General features: G+C 42.7%; 2 long non-coding RNA genes across 5 annotated transcripts in view; one reads left to right on the top strand and one right to left on the bottom strand.

Annotated features, from left to right (window-relative positions):
* The window catches only part of LOC129488411 (uncharacterized), a 127,441-nt gene that overhangs the window by 75,773 nt on the left and 34,452 nt on the right, over positions 1–17,216 (top strand). For all 4 annotated transcript variants that reach the window (XR_008659654.2, XR_010122224.1, XR_010122223.1 and 1 more), the window contains exon 3: positions 7,032–7,119. This is a non-coding gene — a long non-coding RNA (uncharacterized lncRNA). The remainder of the gene's footprint in view (positions 1–7,031; positions 7,120–17,216) is intronic.
* LOC134737373 (uncharacterized) lies at positions 141–8,532 on the bottom strand. Its single transcript, XR_010122228.1, has 3 exons — positions 8,438–8,532; positions 2,147–2,297; positions 141–166 (listed from the first exon to the last, which is right to left on the bottom strand). It is a non-coding gene; the product is annotated as an uncharacterized lncRNA (long non-coding RNA).

Here is a 17,216-nt window from a genome sequence, read left to right as displayed (position 1 = left end):
ATAAACCTGGCTTCAGTTATTTGATGATAAAATAATGGAATTAAACATTAGAAAGCATAATTGATGGACTTACTTGACGTGAGAGCAAAAGTAAGCTTTCATGTCTCTTCCCAGCCTCCGTAGATCAAGATGGGAGGAATGTTGCTGGGAGAAGTGGTTCTGAAGCCTGGGGGAAAGAAATGGCTCAGACTCAACCCCACAGGTGGAGAGGGTAATGGGCCATAGCTGAGGAATTTTTAGGTTCCCCAGGGTATGCTGTCCACCTCCACCGGTTAGGGAAGGCACGGGGACATCAGCAATGGGTTTTGGCAGGTAAAAATATGATGACATGGCCGGGAGAATGTGTTCTTTATCTCAGTTTTGCCCACAGGGAGAAGCAAGGGCTTCACTTTGGCCTGGGATCTACAGGACGCATTGCTGGCTCCCATTGACAGGAGGTGAGCACTGCCCAGGCCCATGGCACTCACCAATTTTCATTCCAAAGTATATGGATAACAGCCAGTCACACACTTATATTTGCACCTAAATTCAAGATACTGCCTTATGACAAAGTTTAATCATCTTGCTTATAACTCAGGACTTAGAGGATATAACAAATTTCAGAGTGTTTAGTGATGAAAGAGAAGATATACTACATAAGAGGCATTTGTTTGGGACCAAACCCTGAAGCAGAGCCACTGTGTCTGAAGTCCCTTTACCTGGAGCCCTCTTTCCCCTCATCTTTACCTGACAGATTCATGTTCTTCATTCCTTTCTCAGTTCAGGTTCAGACTTCCCCAGAGATGCTTTTCTGTACCCCTTGGTCTAAATTAGGTCTTTGTGTAAGGTCTATTAAAGTGCCCTCTGTTTTTTCTTCATAGTACTCATCACATGAAAAAATAGTTACATACTATGATAAGCTATTTAATCCTTCTTTCTTCCAGTGGATGGTAAAGTCCTTGAAGATAAAGACCATGTCTGTGGTGCTCACAATAGATGTCTAGCACCAAGCAATATTTATTGAATGAATGAATGCCCTTGTCAGGAAACCCATTCTAGACTGGGGTTCTGCCATTATATGCCAGGATGGTCTTGGCCTTTCTGAGGCTCAGTTTCCTCATCTGTTAAATAACACTGTTTGCAGGATCTCTAAGGCCCCTCCTGACGATGCCACTCTACAATCCATTGTAACCCACCTGTTCTGTTTTTCTTTGGCAGTTCCCTTGGCTCTTCAATTCACCCTCCCAAATAATTTCAGCTCTTCAATGCATTAATGATAAGGAGATCTTTTACCATTGATTCTACAGTTCTCTTGGGGGAAACTACAGCTCACAGCTCTTAACACTTCACTCCCCAAATTCCTATCTGACATTTTTTTCCCCCTTGTTTTCCTTTTTGGCTCTCTGCAGCTTCCTCTTTCTTCTGGGCCTCTCATTACTCTCTGAAGCCTCAAAGACTTTTGTAATTTATTTAGAGCAACTCAGCACTGTGCCCAAAACCCTTCACTGTTCAGCTGACTCAGGGTATACAGTTGTCCTTGCTCAGATATCCCATGAGCAGGCTGCAGCAGCTCAAGTTTATTGTGTGTCTCTTTCCAAATCCATATTCAGTGACATTATGCTGGTAGCTTGAAATCAGCCATGATGGGAGTAGTTGCACCATGGAAATTGGCAAATGCTATAAATAAAAGTTTTTCTTTCTTGGAGAACTAATTGTTAAATATCAGTTACCAGTACACCACTGTCCAAGCTCTTCCTTGGAAAACTTCCTTAGGAAGTTGGTTGAACCAAAAGATTCTTTAACATCAAACATTGTTAAACAGAGTAGCAGAAACTAAGAAAGGCGCATATAAAATGGTAGCTGTATTGTTTAAGTTTCAGGCAGGAAAACAGAATCTATGCCAGGCAGGTCAAGAGATGAACCTTAATATGAGAAACTTGCTCCAAAGGTGTTGACAGAGCAAAACGGGCAAATGGGTGAGGCAAGCCTTAGACTATCAGGAAGATATTTCTAGCTAGGGCTAAAGTGACTGAGATGGGAAGTGATGTTAGCAGAGTTTAGGAACTGGGAGTGCAAAGGGAGAGGCTTCCTGGTGGAAGTGGAACCCCAGAAGAGACCAGACTGCTGCTGCAATGTCTCTAATAAACAGATGAAACAGGGGAAATACCTTGGCTTTTTCCTTCCTCTAATGTTCTTCTGAGGCCTCCCATTGGCCAAACTTAATCAGGAGCCAGATGGAACAGGAGCTTGGGAAATGTACCAGGAGGAGGTCAGCCCCTGTGATGCAGAACAGGGCAGAGCAAGGCTTGGCAATGAATCTGACAACAAACAGATAAGTTACCATTTTAATAACTAATATTATTCCTGGAGGGACACTCAATACCTTTCAGGTTACCACCAGTTACACTGATTTCCTAGAGCCCCAGAGTCGAGCCTTACTCTATAAACCCAAATAATTCCCTGAGTCTGGCTCCCAAGTCCATTCTACAGGGAAGAGGATTAAGTTCTAAAAACTTAAAATGCTGACAATTTTGCTATAGCTTCATGAAATTGATCCCAAGAACCAGGAACTATCATGATTTATAGAAAGATAGACGTTCTGTTAGCTTTTGTTCATGGGGAATCTCAGATTGTTGAATGATCTGATGTTCAGATTAGAAGCAGCCACGAGCCCCTGAAGAAGCAGGCCGAATGCAGCAGGGGAGTTCTGTGCTCCAGTCCTGGATTTGTTGTTTCCTTTCTGCATGTGCTGGAGCAAACCGCTTATTGTCTGTCAGCCTCGGTTTCCTCATCTGCATGCACTGATGACCATAATCCTGGCAATGACACAACTTTGCTCTGAGGCTCTCATGAGAGCAGGCAAGTGAAAACATTTTGTAAGTTGGAAAGTGTTACAACTGTGCAAGGGAATATTGTTTAAATGACATTTCTCAGCAGGGTTCAGCTGCCTCCCACAGAGTGAAGGTCAGCTTACTAATGCCACCCTCATAGCAGAAATGGTCCCAACTCGCATCTTTTATTTTTCCTTTTACTAAATTGGGAACAAAACCCTCATTGCTTATAAGTGAAAATTGCTAGAAGGTTCATCTAACTTAGAAATGCCTACAAAAATTTCACTCAATTTGCTTTACATTGTCTACGGTGTGGAGGAAGAAGCCATCAGGGTTTCTCTAGAAGGAAGCATACAATGCAGGCCTGTGGGTTTGGGCCTCCAAACCAGGGGCTGTAGGGTCCTCCAAAGGGCGGTGGGAAAAAGATTCTTCAGGTTTTTGAGGGTGTGCTCTGCAGCCTTGCTGAGGAACATTTATGTATCCTATGTGTGCTGGTGCATTTATTAGAGGATGTGGTAGTGATGGCGTTGGGCAGGTAGGTTTCCGGTGCCAACAAGCTGCTTGCTTTTCAGAAAAAGTGGAGTTTTCCTTGGCTCCACTGCCAGCTGCTTTATCTGTTTTCATTAAAGATGAGTTTCCAAAGTACCATTTCCTGAAATCTCTTGGCTGCAGCCAGGTATGCAATTCGCAGTTGCAAGTCCAGGGAGAAGGTGAGCTGCCAGGGAGAAGTTTACAGTAGGGTGGGTCGTTCAGAGGAGTGCCAATTGAGGTCTTGCCAGGAAGCAAAGAGAGAGCCAGAAACAAGGACCCTCCATGGGAAACTTTCTCCTTCCAGCTCCATCGGGAAATTCACATCTTAGAATTTTAGTTTGAATCATTAGTCTGTGTTCTTGTCAATTGAAGAGGGAATATTGAGCTTCAAGTTTAACAGAGTGACACTAGTTGAAGAGTTGTTACATCAAGGGTTTTTGTTAACTCTGTTTACAATATGTCCCTGTGTTTAGGGGGCTCACCATGTCCTATCTTGACCCTTTCTTAGTGCACTTATGGCTACTTGGGTAAATATTTTTCCTTCCCCATCAGATTTTCAGTCTTGAGCTCATGTCACATTTATCTGTAAACTCTCCAGTGCCTAATACACATGTAGTGGTTATTAAATGTTGTTTGCATAAATGATCAGATGATGAAAACTTACAGCCATTAACAAGGTTCTGATTAGAGATTCCTTCTTTCCACATGTATTTATTGAGCATCTCATATATGCCAAGCCCTGTTACAGGCATTGAAAAGATATTGAGAACAAATTATACATAAATAATAGGAATGACCCTAGCGATAACTTATTTTTTCCACTCTTTATATCCCTGGCTGTTGAGAACTTCTGATCATGCTTAGTTCTCTGGTCCTGTAATTCCCACATTTCTGGCCACTTTTCCATGTGCAAAGCCTGCCCTAGGTGTTGGGACTTACCTTGTTGGACTTCCACAGGAGCTGAATAGCTGCAGGCTAGTTAGTAAACTGGGTATCCCTGTCAGCTCTTCTGTCCGACAGCAGGATTTTAATCAATTCCCTAGTTATTTCTTTCCCACTGTGTGGTCTCAGAAGACTGAATTAGACTCTGTGGGTGCATGTTACAGACAGGTAAGTTTTTTCCTCAACTCAAGGAAAAACTTCCTAATAGAGCTGCCTGGCAATGAAGCAGACTCAAAAAGTAGTGAGCTCCCTGCTCCTGGGAGTTCTCAAAGAGAGACTGGACAGGGAACTTGATGGGCTGTAGAGGCGGCATCTACTTTGAGTGACAGAGAGAACAGTGTACTGCCATGACCCCTTAGAATTTGAGGTCAACCATGGTTCAAGCATTTCGATCTCCAATGTGGCCCTGCTCATTAGGCACCAGGTTAGCTGCTCATGCCATCACCCTCAAAATGTCAGAGGAGCTCCCCTGCTCTTTTCTAACTCCCATCTGCCAGGTCTGCAATTGCCTATTTCAGTATAACCTAATGGATGCCCAGGAGGCTCAACCTCCCCTAACAATAGATCAATGGTGGCAGCTCCTGGAGGCTGCATTGAGAGGCAATTTGAGACTGCATGGGAAGCTATGTCTTCCAGGCTAGCAGCCTTTGCATATGGACTCACTATCCCTGATCATCTCAGGTCTTTTTCTCCCTGCATATCCTAAACAGCAACCTTTTTGCTTTAATCCTTCCTCTTGCTGAAATTCCCAAAAGCCTTTGTTTCCTTTCACTCTCTCCTAATGGTTCTGAAATATGGCTCCCTCCTCTTCTATGAGATAGACTTTTCTAGGACCATGTTATTCATAAAAATGGCACATTAAGACTTGAGTGGCCAGTAAAGGTCTTTGGAAAGTCTGTTATTTCCTTTCCTCTTTCTTTTTTCTGTCAACTGTACTGATGCTGAAGTCCCATAGGGTCTTAACTAAAATGGAAATACTATCCCATCCCCAACCTGGAGGCAGTAACACAAATAACAGCCAGACTCTAATTGTTTAGTATGGAATATCTATTCTACTCCTTTTCCTCTGACAGTATGGGGCCCTGGGTATAGAAGCCAAGAAGAAAAAGGAGGGAGCCAGGGTTTTACCACAAGGCAGAGAAGGGAGTTGTGTGTGTATGTGGGGAGGTGGAGGTGAAGGGGAGGCAGAGTCCCACGGACTGGTAGACTATTTCAGTTCAAAGGAGCCTTAGAGGTCTAGTCTGGCTGTCTCATACATATGGGGAAACCATGGCCACAAGAGGGGAACAGACTTGACCAAAGCCACAGTGAGAAAAGCACACATATTGTCTTTGCTCAGTTTGCCTTTAGGAGTTTCTAAATGTTTCTATATAGGGGACTTTCTCAAGGTGGAAGTAGGTTTCCTCAAGTTGGAAAATTAGAATAGATGATGGCTGCCACAGCTTTGCAGAAAGGAAGACAGCATTACAGAACTATACATCAACCACTGAAGCCAAGTCAAAGCTAATCAGTGCCCTTTCTCTGGTTTGTATATTTTGAAAAAAATAAATAGTAATTTTCTTGTTCATAGCAAGCGTAGGACAACACAAAATGATGCTTGAATTTCTATCTCTGGATGGCATATCTTATGTTACACATCTTCTGTGGCCCTTATCTTCAACATTTTGGCCTACAGAAATCCTAGTGCAAGGTTGATACTCACCAAACGTTTCCAAAGTAGGATGAAAATCCACCCTTTCCTTTTGTGGGGTGTGAGGTGGTGGGGAGTGAGGGAGAGAGAGAGCAAGCCAGGAGACATTGCCTATTATTTTATGGATTCCATGCATGTCTTAGAAGAGGACTTTGCAGACAAATGACAAACGTTGGGACCATTTACTCCCCTTTCCAAGGGTTTAGTGGAACAGTAGCTAGGTGTCTTTCTTTGGGCTAAATTTGTCCTGTATAACCATATTACTGCTGAGAAGCACAGAGGTTCAAAATGGTCTTATAATTCCTTTCTCCTTTGGAGGAGATTGTCAATGTATTTTTTTCAATACTTTCAGAATCCCAATTGTTTATAGTAACTAGAGATGGCAGAACCTGGCTGAAGTGGGAAGGCTGAATTTTATTTAACCTCTAATTTAGTTCTCTTCTCAAGTTTGTCCAAGTTTCTGAGACGCCTTTTCTCTGTAAGTCAAGCCATTGTTTGTCAGGGAAATATAAATTAAGAGTTCTGTTCTCTGAATTAAATGGAAACTAGGGCGAGGGAAGCAGATTCTTGCTATGCTCCTCAGATCTCTAATATAATATAGGAACTGAAGTCATTGTGGGTCTTAGATGTGATGGATTCTAGAGGAATCCAAAACTCAAAGAATGTGGGAGTTATGTGAAGCCAGAAACCCAGCCTAAGTTTGACTCATCAGAGCTCTTAATAATCAGGTTGAAAATTCCACAGCATTATTGAAAGGGGCAAGTTCCTTTCTTTTTAGACAAAATGGATTCTGAAACCATCCATATTCTCTAATTGGACTCCCAAATGGACAAGCCACAGGCCATGCCCAGACCAGCAACAGTGATGCCATGGTCATCCCCATGTTTATTGGAGAAGGGGAGCTAAACTTCTAGCACTGCATGAGTTGTTCAATTATGGATCTCTGGATTGTGTGATTTGGAAGACACACAACTAAGGAATAACTCTGGCCAAAACTGAGTTTGTAAAACTGGTGTAGAGCCAATGAGAAGTAACACAATCTTCATTTCTCTTTGCAGGGCTAGAAATGACACTTGCAGGCTTTAAGCCTATACTGTGAAAGACAAAGAAAATTGGAAAGAGTGTTCTTTAACGGACACTCACAAGGTACTAAATTCCATTTTTATCACCTCTGCAATCTGATGACCTAGCCATTGAACCAGTATTTCCCACAAATCTTCATAATAGTTACCTTCATGTACCTCACAAAACATTAAGGACAGATGATGAGCAAAGCTAATACAAAGTATTAACAGCCTAAAAACTAAAGCCCTATTTACTTAAATTATGAAAGCTGCCATAATAAATAGATATTTAATTCAAGTAAGCCCCCTTGGGACAGTGTTTTTTTTTTTTTTTAACTACTATTATAAAAAACACACCAGGCAGGGTGTGGTGGCTCACACCTATAATCCTAGCACTTTGGGAGGCCAAGGCAGGAGGATCACCTTATGTCAGGAGTTCAAGACTAGCCTGGCCAACATCGTGAAACCCTGTCTCTACTAAAAATACAAAAATTAGCTAGACATGCTGGTGGGCTTCTGTAATCCCTGCTACTCAGGAGGCTGAGGTAGGAGAATCACTTTAACCCAGGAGGTGAAGGGTGCAGTGAGCCGAGATTGAACCTCTGCACTCTACCCTGGGCGACAGAGTGAGACTCCATCTCAAACAAAAACAAGAACAAGAACACTCATACACACCAGTGGGTAAAATGTTGATTCTGGGACTGTACTTCCAAATCCACTGGATCAGAGATTCTAGGGTTGGGTCTCAGAAATTTGCATTTTAAACAAAGTATTATAATAGATTTAATAGATGATATACTGTGCACATATATGTACTATGATTTTTTAAACACAGTAGATATTCTGATTAAAAAATATGAGTCATATTTCAGGGGGTGCTGAATTTATATAGCTTTGGGTTCTGATGTACTCTATTAATCAATAGATATTAATCATAAGACAGTGGTTTATAAATTTTCTTGGTTTTTAAAAATAATATGCACTCAGAAAAAGTTGGTAGCCACACTTTAGAACAAATACGTACTGAAGGTGCAAATTACTGTTAGCATCTTCCTGAGATTGTGGATGGATTCAGCTGGACAGACACTTAGTGGAGGCCTCCCATATGCTGGTTACTAAGCTCAGAATTATCCAGCTATTGATAGGGGCTGGGCTCCAACACAGGTCTGAAGACCCCCACGTTTAACTTCTTCCTATCTACAAGTATCCTCTGGAAGAAATGACAGCAGAAATGTTCTGACTTTATGAGGAGGAGGGATGCCAGGAAGGTGAGTAGGGAAAGGACTCCAGAAGTAGGACGACTAAGCTGGAAACACTGAGATTTAAGGTGCCTAAATATTTTATAAAGGCTTGCTCTCCCTATGGTTATAAAATATATTTTACCTGGCTGCAGCCCTCACCTCATGGTTTGGCCTGTTGTTCTGCATGTTATGGTAAGAGTTCTGGGCTGTGCTGTAATGAATAGGATAGGAGAAAGTCTTGGCTGGCAGGAGTGGTTAGCTTGAGTGATCTGAGGCCTGGAGAATTATGACTTAAGGATGAGGTGGAAATTGGCACCTCATTGCTTTGTGAGGCTACTCTGACTTGTGCCTTTCCCCTTCTGGATGCCAAGTTGAGAGATTAGCTCTACTTCTTTGGGGTGGGACTTGCTCTTTAGAAAACTAGTGATTCCTTAGTGTCACAGCACATCATGCCCTCCTCCCTTTTCTGTTGATATTGACCACCCAGCCTGTACACACTACCTTCAACTGCTTGTGCAATGATGTGGCCTGACCCCTGGAACAGAGGGCTGGAAAGTCCTTGTGGGCTGTCCTTCTATGGTTACTTCAGGGTAAGTCTCTTCAGTCCTGTCCTCCAGGGCTTGCATGAGAAAATCAGAGCCCTTTCAACTCTATTTCTACTCCAGTTTATTGAACACATAGATTAAGCAGAAGCAATTTCAGGGAAATAAACCATATATACTGCTTAGATTAATTATCTAATAGTTTTCTAAGAGCTAAAAATGACAATATTCCACAGTCACTATTTCAATGCTGGGAGTATCAAAAGCTCCTCACCCCACTTTTGTGTATTTATAAACACAGAAGAAGAGTTTAAAGATATTCACTGACTTTCTCCCCTCCAATACTTTACTACATCCACTCCCTAGCCCCTGTATGTGCCTGAGTACACATGCGTGTACCTGCATGGGCACATATACACACACACTTTTCAATTCAGTGTTAAGTTCTCATGACAAAGAAGGGCTAAGATAGTGCTAGAGAATAGAAATAAAAGGCTATTTGTAGCTTTTGTCTTTAAAGCCCACAACCTTAGGGAGATGGGGAGAACTCAAAACACAGAAAAAAATGCCTGGAAAGATCCATCCTAGAAAATGTTCCCACAGGCAGAAGTGGGGAAGATAATGAAAGGGAAAGTGGTAAGATCATACTTTTCGTGGGTCATGGAAAGAGAGGCCCTGCTTCTTATACAGAATCCCAGGCAGGAAATATCTGCTGTGAGTCTCAGCATATGGTCCCTTACTGAGATTTCCATGCCTCTGCAGGGCACAGAACATAATGGAACCTATATCTGCAAATGCAGTAAGAAAAGCCGCTGAGCCTAAACAGGCAGGTGACAGGAGCAAAGGACAATTCAGCAGCAATCTGCTTGGACTGATAGCCACTGATAACCAGATGCTCAAAGAATGTCTCTGTGGGCACTCAGGTGAACAGGTGGCCTGAGAGCCCACAGGCTTTTGTCCTCTGTGAGCACCCAGACTTAGCCTCTGCCTTTGGAAGGTGATGGGTTCTTGAAAGTATTGAGCTTAAGCACATCAGAATAGCATCTTAAACTATAAAGTTAGTTATTAACACTTCCCCCTGACCTCAGAGAGTTATATTTTCTGTACACCCTGGTGGTGGTCTGCAGACTGGCACATACTGTATAGGAAAGTGTACTGAGACTTGGAGAGCTTGTGTCTGCTCATTCACCCCATGCATTTGTACTAGACACCAGTGATAGTGAAAAAAAAAGAAGCACCTCTAGACACAGAGGGGGCTCATTAGTCACTTGGGGGCCTTAAGTCCCTCACTACTGCACCCAGCTTTAGAGGTAGGGCCAAGGGATATGTTAATGCTCTCTGAGCCACAATATTTTCTCTTGAATCTTCATGATTTGGGAAAATGTGAGTTAGGACGGCTGATAAAGACAGAGAGAAATATAACATTTGGATACTTCTAGGTCCACTCATTCTGAAGTCAAATACTGAGACCCACAAATGAGCATTTATTTGAATTCTTTTGTCTTTAATTTGATTCCTCAGATATATTCTCTTTAAAAGGCAATTTCAAAAATGGGGAGGGGTGATTAATTTATGCTATTATAGGGTGGACATCCTTTTCATACGTCTAGAAAATCTTTTGCAGATTTCAAAGGTTTCTTAACCTTTTCTGACATTTAAAAGCAAACAGAACCTCTGCCAGATAAAAGTGAGCTGAAAACAACGGTCAAGTTGATGTCCAACTGGAAGGAGCCTGATTCTTCCAAATTCCTTCCCTTTTACACACTCTACATTATGAAATGGTACCACAGAATGCTGATGTCTCTCCCTTAAAACACACACACACAGACACACACGTGCAAAAATCACTGAATTATCATGGTTAAAATGAGCCTAGGACAAACTGTCAACAGAACACGGTCCAGATAATATTTTATCCCTTTCTCTGTCATTAAGGTTTTAAGGGTGGGATTCAAAACTGGAAGGATTAGAGCAGGCTGTTGGGAAATTTACTGCTGAACACAGACTCTCACTCCCATTCACTCTCTCTTTCTCTCTCCTCCTTCCTCTTCTCTTTAACAAGTTAGCAGCATGTGGCTTGCCCTTGTTCCAGCAGCGATTATTAAAATAAAAAACACCTTTGGCCATAAACACAAGTGAAAATTGAAACACGCTCATGAAAGTTTATTATTTTCGCTTCACTAACTTCACCCTACATGGAGAACTTTATTTGCCTCAGGAGATCCTTAGGTCAGGTAATGAAAAAGCGCAGGGGTGAGGCAATCCCAAACGATTGGGGTTGCGAGGCAGCTGGGGGGTGTTGTGCATCTTGGCCTTGAGCCTGCAGAACCACTCAAGTGTGTAGGCTTACCCGTACTGGAAGCCCACTTCCTCCCTCTCTCTTCTTAGGGCTGCACTGCCTCGAGGGTCATGTTCAGGGAGCTGGACGTTGAGTTGGTTTTAAGCCAATCTGCCCTTCTGCTGGCTTGCTGGCCCAACATTCAAGTCATATGGCTGATTCTGCAGACTTCCTGGAGCTTTGCTTTGACTTAAGGCATTTTTAGCCCCTGACTGGATTTTCTCCCAAACTCAAAAGGAATAAAGGGAAGAATGGAAGGGCAGATATCGAGAGGACAATGAAGAGACATGGTGGGGAAAGAAGGCCTACATTCGAAGAGAGGTGGCCCAGTTGAATAATTTCCTTCTGAGAAGAGAGGATTAACTGTTACCTGGTAATAGTCTTTAGTTCTAGAGATGAGAGAATATTTTAAACAGAGGAGGTGGATCTTTGTTTATATGAGAAAAATAAAAACACTTCTATCTCATTTACCTGACAGTTATTTTAGTTGTTTTTGTCACTTGCAGCTAAACCTGGTCCCAAATAGACAGTCATTCATTCCAGGGTGTAGGCTGTCTCTCTCAGAGATGGAACACAAAGTTTGGAGATAAGCCTTCCAGGACCGATGTGATAATTCTGCCCTACAACATACTTGCAAACCAAGTCTCCATGGAGCTCATCGCTCTACCATCTCTGGAATGTGGCCCTTATCATCATGGCCCAAGATGGTGCCATCTATATTTAAGGCAGCAGGTGGAGAAAGGGATGATAAAGAAGAGGCCAAGAGAGCATGCCATCTGTCTCCTAAGGGAGATTACAGGGGGCTGCCATATGACACATGCATTTATATCCCATCGGCAAGAAGTTAGTTCCTTGGCCACACTTATTGCAAAGAAGGCTGGAAAATCCTATCTTTTTTATGAGTAGCAATATGCTCAGCTAAAAAGTGTATTATTAGGGAAGAAAAAGAGAAATGATTTGGAAGAAATTGAGCAGCCTCTGCCACAGCAATTCCTAGGAGCCTGGCCCTGACCTATCTTACTGGCCTGTGTTGGTTTAGTCAATGTGTTCCTTTTGTTGTTCCATGAATCCATGTCACGATAGAAAGTTTGTGCTCACCAGTTCTTCATTCTTCTTTCATCTCTGTGACTTTCTGTCAGTGTCTCTCCTCCATGATTTCACATATATTCTTGTTCTTTGTCCCATCAAATTCGGCCCCGAGTCAAGTTATACAAACCTGTAGACTTCATACCCTAGACTCAGAACTTAGAACTAACTAATATGGAAAGAAAGAGTTTGCGTGTATTAACACCTTCGATAGCTTTATCACATTTTTTTTTTAAGGATCTGGACACAACAGTGTATAGCATTTTACATGGCTTATTTTGCACTCACCAATGTGACATAAACTCAACCAGCTTCCTAAAGCCTTCCTGGAAATAGATCGGGATTAGAATCTCCTTTAGATTCTGTCTGGCTCAGGGACTGCTGGTTGTTCCCCCCGCCTCCCGCCGCCATGGGGTGCTGCATGGTTGGGCCCCTCATCCTGGTGAGATGATGCATATCACATCAAATCTCCCTTCTGCTTGCTCACTTTCTCCCAGCTGCCTCTCTCCTGCTTCATGCGTGATGTTTCTGGTTGACTCCCTTTCTAGCATAATTAAATCCAGTAGGCCTTCCAGTTGACCTCATGAGTGTGAGTTAAGCCCATTTATGAAATATGAAATGATCCCAAATGTTCATGATACAGCTTTCCCAGGGGGCTGCGGAGGTGGATCATACACTGAGAGCTTCCTGCTGGAAATGCTGCAGGCAAGGCAGATAGGGCCTCCCTGGAGTTAAGCAGCACCTTCCATGGATTCAGCTCTGGCATCCAGTGGTAGTGATGATCCTCAGTACTCCCTAAGATTCTTTTATCATCTTTCTGCCCCACTTCTCTTCCCAGTCAAAGATACTTGCTCTTATTTTGAGCAAGCAAGGAAAACCAAGATAATGTTATATCCTAATGGGTTAATGCTTTGTACTGACTTTTCATTGTTATTGGAAGCATGGACCAGAGGTGAATTAACCTATTTGTATGTGTTCAAAGACATTGCTTGCATGGTCATGGGGCTGGGTTTCTTCTATTCAACATTCAGAGTTTCTTTGGTCACAAGAGGAGAATGGAAGACAGTATGAATGACTCAAGGAAAATGACTCAAGGAAATAGAGGCCAGAGAGCTTGCAGCACTTACAGAGTAGTTAGTGCATAGAGAAAGCCACGGAGCATGTCAGAGACAAGCCCTGGTGTTAGTAGATAACACCCATTACCCTACTCTTCATACTTCTGCAGAGGAGAAGGGACTTCTGCTTCATCCCCCAGGAGAGAATACAATTAGAGAAAGACTTCTAACTCCTCCCGCCTACTCCCCCAATATGCCCCCAGCCCCTGACCCCTGCCCAGCCCCACCAAGCAAGGAGGAAGAAGAACTCATATGATTGCTGAGCTTGTGTCCAAGGTCACTGCTTTGGTGGCCTTTCTCTTATAGTAACTAGCTTAGAATTTTCTCTTCCTTCTCTACTTATTCCAAGATGGGTCCTCATATCTTGATTATAGGTGTGAGGGAGGCCAGGAAGATGGTAGAAAGGAGGTTCCCTATACATTTTTCTGAACCAAAGAAGGCTCAAATCATGTCCTCCAACACAGTAAAGCAGAATCCATGTATTTGGGGGCAAAGAAATAAAGCTAATGTTGACTTTGATTCTTATTTGGATCCTGCTTTCAATTTCGTAGGAACCTGGGGTGGGTTTGGGGGAAAAGAAAGCATGACATTAGTTGGCTCCATGCCTGGCTTTGCCTGTTATGCTCACTCCTAAAAAGCCCTTTTAGCACTTACCTTAATAAGCCACAGTCCTTGCCTATATCCCTAGTCATCTTTGGGGTTGCTGCTGAGTGTTTCTCCTTCATTCCAGGATCATTCTGCCATATTCTGTTGTATCTACAAGCAGGTGGGTGGGGGAGGCGGGGGAAGTAAGGAGAAAATTAAGGTCAAGAGAGGTAACTGACGATGAGAACATCATGCATGACAAAAAGGAAAAGTACTAAAATGCAAAGAGATGTGTTTTGAGGAAGTGGCTCACTTCTGTCTTCTGCCTGTCCTGGGCTTGAATCCCAATCCCACCTTCTGCTAGCTATGTGACCTTGCATGACTTCCTTGACTTCTCTGTGCCTCAATTCAATTATAGAGCCTATCCCCTAGAATTGTTTTGAAGATTAAATAAGTTATTATATAATGGCAAGCACATAGTAGGCATTAAGTGAGCATTAGCTTACCACTGCTGCCACTGCCACCACCACCACCACCACCACCATCATCATCATCATCATCATCATCAATTATCACGACCATGGAATTTCTAGATGTAGGCTCAGGAATGACTGAGGTCATAGACAGAATTTAGGCCTTTGTCATGCTTTGAAGGAGATTCAGGTATAGTAAAAAAAATTCTGGACTGAGAAGTGACATATTTGAGTTCTAGTCCAGCTGTGTGTGGCCTTTGGCAGTACTTCCATATCCAAGTCTTAGTTTACATAGTTACAAAATAAGGAGTTTGAGGAGTTTGGTTTTTAGCGGCTTCCAAGTGTCTGGAGACCAGAGCTGCGATGGCCATATAAACATACCTGGGAGCTTGTTATAAATGTAGATTTCCTGCCCTTCTCACCCCCACCCTCCCAGCCCAAGAGATCTTGATTAGGTGTGTCTGGGATGGTTTGGGAGCCTGTGTTTTTATCAAGTTCATGCTTTTCTCTTCATGTGCTTACATCTGGGATACAACTAGAGCCTGTGCATCACTGCCTCAGGTCATCTTTGAGGTCTTAGTTCTAAAATGCTCTTGTTGTGTTCAATTGTGACAACTGAACACAACAAGAGCATTTTAGAACTAAGCATAGAAGGAGGAAACAATTTTAAAAATAAGTAAAGAAGTAGAAGTGAGTTGTCAGGAATTTAGTGAAGGATTATCTTTGATCGTTTTGCTCATTCAGAAACCAAGAGTTTTCTTCCAAATATATAACAGACTTCAACTTGCAGTTCGCTAGAGCTTTCCAGTGAGCCAGTCTGACCCATTCTTTTCTATCCTGAGACGCACAGCCAGGTCTCTGGGAAAAGAATTGTCCCAGAGAAGTGGTATAAATGCTCTTTCCAAAGCCAGTTCCCAGCACCTCCATTTACATTGGGCCAAATGCTCATTTGATTAACCAGAATCTCAGGAGGCCAAAGCAGAGAGGAGACTCCATCTTGCCACTACAGCATGGAATGAGAGTGTTCTCAACCTGTCTCATTTCTGAGTCTCTTTCCTTGGCAAATGAGACGACTTTGCTGTAATCCCACAGTGTTTCTCTCTTTAATCCAAAGAATGAAATACAGAAAAACAAAAAACAAGGCAAAAAAAAAATGGTTCCTTCCACCATATAAACTGGAACTTCTTTCATCCATTGAATGACATGGTTTCTCGCTTCTTCCCTTCACCATGGGGACAGGGTGGAGACCATATTCCCTCAAGGAACCCAAGGTCATGACATTCATGGTGAACAAACTGCAGCCTCCAGAATGCATTTCCAATTAACACACACAAAGCGTTTCCTACTGTCTCTTAAATTATGGTTCTATATTTATCACTGCCAGCACACCCCTCCCTCCATCTCCAGCTCCCCCGACCCATGATCCCTGCTCCCCCTTTAATTATTTCCAGAAGTGTTTCCATTCTTTTTTTCCATTTTTGGAACCCATTTTGTTATAAGAAGAATGTAATTGTTGCTAACATTTTGATTTCCCTGTTCAGTGAGATTTACATGACACTGAGTTTCTGTGATATAATTCCTCATTTGCTTCCAAGTTTTCTGTTGATGGGCGTTTAATCTATGCAGAATTTCATTATAATCTGATTTGCTGTGGCCTCAACATAAGGAAAGACTTTTCAGGTGTCAACTTTTTTTTTTTGTCTTTCCCTTCCTCTTTGCCCTCTCTCTTTCACTTGCTGTCTCTCTCCTCTCTGTTGTCCCTCTAAACACACATGAGCACATAGAAACAAACGTACACATGTGCCTGCACAATTTCTCTGTCCTCCCTCTTCTCTCTTTCTCTCCTGTCTCTTCTCCCTCTTTTCCTCTCCCCTGCTTTGCCTCCCTTCACTTACTCTCTGTCTCTCTTCATCTCCCTGATGTTTCTCTAAACACACATGAGCACTCACACACACACATACAAATGTGTGCCTGAACTCTTTCTCTTTCCTCCATCTCCTTTCTTTCTCTGTCTCCTGTCTCTTCTCTCTCCTTCCCTCTCTCTTCTGTCTGCCCCCTCCTCTGTTTTTGTCACTGTTACATCTTCTTTCCACCTCCCCTCATATTTGAGTTTCAGCGCGCACATCTAATGGACTGACATCTTGGCTTTGTCCTCCAGCCTAATTCACTCCTCCAAGATCTCCTGAGAGCACAATGCCCACAGGAGACTGCTTTCTGGGAGATGAGGGAGCTTCTTCTGATAGGAGAGTCATATTGGGGATCCTCACAGTGGTCTTAAAAGTCCCCTTGAACTCTAAGATTGTGATTCATAAAAGCCTGACCCTGAGTCTTCTGAAGGATGAAGATGTACTTTAACTCCTTAAGGGCCAGAGTCAGGGCAATCTAAAGGCTATGATTTTTGCACAATAGTTGCATAATAAAATACCTAAAACGTGTGCTTGAGAGAGAGCAGAATTCATGAGATCAGGTGTTAGGTCACTCTTCCCTTGGCACTTTGTACTCATCTATCCAACACATCAGATCCATGGAAGATAAATGCCCACAAATGTAGGTCTCAGTGGATTTTCACAGAGGTAGAGAATTCAGCTCCTTAACCCCTCCTGGAAGCAAATTTTCATAATCTGTGTTGAGTGTTAGAGCTCCTTCTCCTTTTATCTGTTCTGCTGATACTCCTCCACTTTTTAAGTAATTCTTCCTCTTCATTCTAACTCACCTGCCCAGGTATTCTGTACCTCTCTCTCCTCTTTCTGTCCACCTTTACAATTTCTCTAGCCCATAACCTGACTTCAACATCCTCAT

Source organism: Symphalangus syndactylus, chromosome 8 (assembly GCF_028878055.3).
Source record: "Symphalangus syndactylus isolate Jambi chromosome 8, NHGRI_mSymSyn1-v2.1_pri, whole genome shotgun sequence".
Taxonomy (NCBI): Eukaryota; Metazoa; Chordata; class Mammalia; order Primates; family Hylobatidae; genus Symphalangus; species Symphalangus syndactylus.
Note: the sequence above shows the minus strand (reverse complement) of the source record. Positions and strands in the feature narration are given on the sequence as shown.